This window comes from Ursus americanus, chromosome 29 (genome assembly GCF_024610735.1).
Source record: "Ursus americanus isolate L20-20 chromosome 29, mUrsAme1.1.p, whole genome shotgun sequence".
NCBI classification, from domain to species: Eukaryota; Metazoa; Chordata; class Mammalia; order Carnivora; family Ursidae; genus Ursus; species Ursus americanus.
Genome location: NC_142155.1, coordinates 11,587,124 through 11,589,344, shown reverse-complemented (window position 1 = coordinate 11,589,344; position 2,221 = coordinate 11,587,124). Strand labels below are relative to the sequence as shown.

General features: G+C 38.6%; 1 protein-coding gene across 4 annotated transcripts in view; it reads left to right on the top strand.

Annotated features, from left to right (window-relative positions):
• The window catches only part of LOC123796136 (uncharacterized), a 244,053-nt gene that overhangs the window by 20,798 nt on the left and 221,034 nt on the right, over positions 1-2,221 (top strand). The window lies entirely within an intron of this gene.

Below are 2,221 nucleotides of genomic sequence, written 5' to 3'. Positions count from 1 at the left end.
TGTGTTTTCACATTTTTTCCTTAACTTCAAATGAATTTGAGTGAGAAGTTAGGAAAAGCTTCATCAGGGGCTCCTAGCCAGGTTCTCTTTTAAAACAGAACCCTTCATCTATCTTAGACAGATCCTTCCAAGCGAGAGACTAGAGAGATGAGAGACTTGCTGTTGTCTTAATATCTTGAGTTCTGGAGGGCACTTTGGAATTTTGTATCTATATTACTCAATTAAGCAATCAATGATGAGAATGAATAATTCAAAGAATTGATCATCACACACATTCTAGTGTTTTGTTGTTGTAGTTTTTTTTCCCCCCCAGCTTGGTGCTTTCTGCTGACCTACTTCCTTATAAAATAACACAACAATTAGCTGTTCGTGCAGATCTTACTGAAACTAACAAAGAGTGCCATCTGTCGATGTGCATGATATGCTCTCTAGTACCAGTCCTTGATTGCTTTGTGGAAATCAAAGTACTTCACAGTTTTATTTTGTTTTTAATCTTTAAAAATACATCAGGGTCATTGTAAGGAAAAATCATTTCAATCACTACCATCTTACAGATGACCGATGTAAGGCAAAAAGCAAGGAAATTGTCTATAATCAAAAGAAAGTCACTCAAAAATCAATAGTATGATCCAAATCACATATTTCCAGATTGATGGGTTTTCCCATTCCTTAGCATCTGAGCAACCTTCCCTTTTATAATGGGTATATATAGTTATTTGTGAAGTACATCACTGGCCAGTACTACCCCCTCTGGGTGGTGGTTCTCTCCGCACAGCATACCTTTATAAGTACACCTTGAGGACTGTTGAGGAAGAATTACTTGTCCAGCTAGATGTGATACCCTCACATTTACTGCTTTAGGAGTAATCGATTAAATACTTTCATTCAATAAGCTAGCAGGTATTTTAGTGATCTTATTTTTGATTAGAGAATTATTAGTTATTTGCATTCAGAACAGCCTGGCTTGTCCAGAAAATTAGAAAGAGGTCTTAATGGAGACTTGTTCTCTTACAGAAAAAATACCAAAGAATTTGACTTTCTATATGTTTTAGGTATTTTTTGTTTGTTTTAGTGACTTATGCTTTGGAGAGATAAATGAATGTTTAGTAGTTTGTGGCTTATAGATACTTAAGCATCATTAACAAAAGTGTATTAAAGAATGGAAGGAGACACAGGAAAACACAAGGTAATAATAATTAATAATGATTATGAAACAATTCACATTTGCATGTGTGTGTGCATACTACGTGTCCGGTTCTTTTCTCCATACACTGAAAGTCATGTAACTTTCACTACCACATATGAGGTGGTTAACATTATCATTATTCATTTTACAGATGAGAAAAATGACAATAAGAAACCCTTCCAAGAGGCACCTGGGTGGCTCGGTCAGTTAAGTAAATGCCTTCGGCTCAGGTCATGATCCAGAGTTCCGGGATCGAGCCCCATGTCAGGCTCCCCTCCTCAGTGAGGAACCTGCTTCTCCCTCTCCCTCTGCCTACTGCTCTCCCTACTTGTGCTCTCTCTCTCTCTGTTAAGTAAATAAATAAAATCTTAGAAGGAAGGAAGGAAGGAAGGAAGGAAGGAAGGAAGGAAGGAAGGAAAGAAAGAAAGAAAGAAAGAAAGAAAGAAAGAAAGAAAGAAAGAAAGAAAGATACCCTTTCGAGACCTTACAGCATACTGCAGAGCCAAAAGTCACACCCAAGCAATCTCAGACCAGTGCTCACACTCTTCCCTCCATGCCATCCTCCCTGCAGATAGTGTGCCAGGAGATTTTTCAACCCTGTTTAATAAGCCAAGCTGTTAAGTTTAGCCAACTAATCCTTGGTGGATGAAACAGGGCTCAGTTCATGTGGGAGAAATTAGCAAACTATGCCTCAAAAGGGCAAATTTAAGAAAAAAAATAAGTGCTAAAGAGAACCTTCTTATGGAGTGTAATTCAAAGGAAGTGTCTCTTTGAGACATCTTTCCACATTCCTTCATTTGTTTCACTCACTGGGATTTGCCCAGCCCCCAGCTTAACCTTTGCTTCCTTACTTAGTAGCCTCAAAAGTGGGAAACATTATGAAAAGAAGCACAAGTGTCACAGCAGCCAGCTGGCAGAGGGAAATTCCAGTCATATTGTACATCCCCTTGTGAGCTTTTTATTTCAGTTGTTCTCTGGCACACACAAGTCAAAAGCTCAGCTGGCTGTCTGCTTCTTGATGGATGACAACTCTGC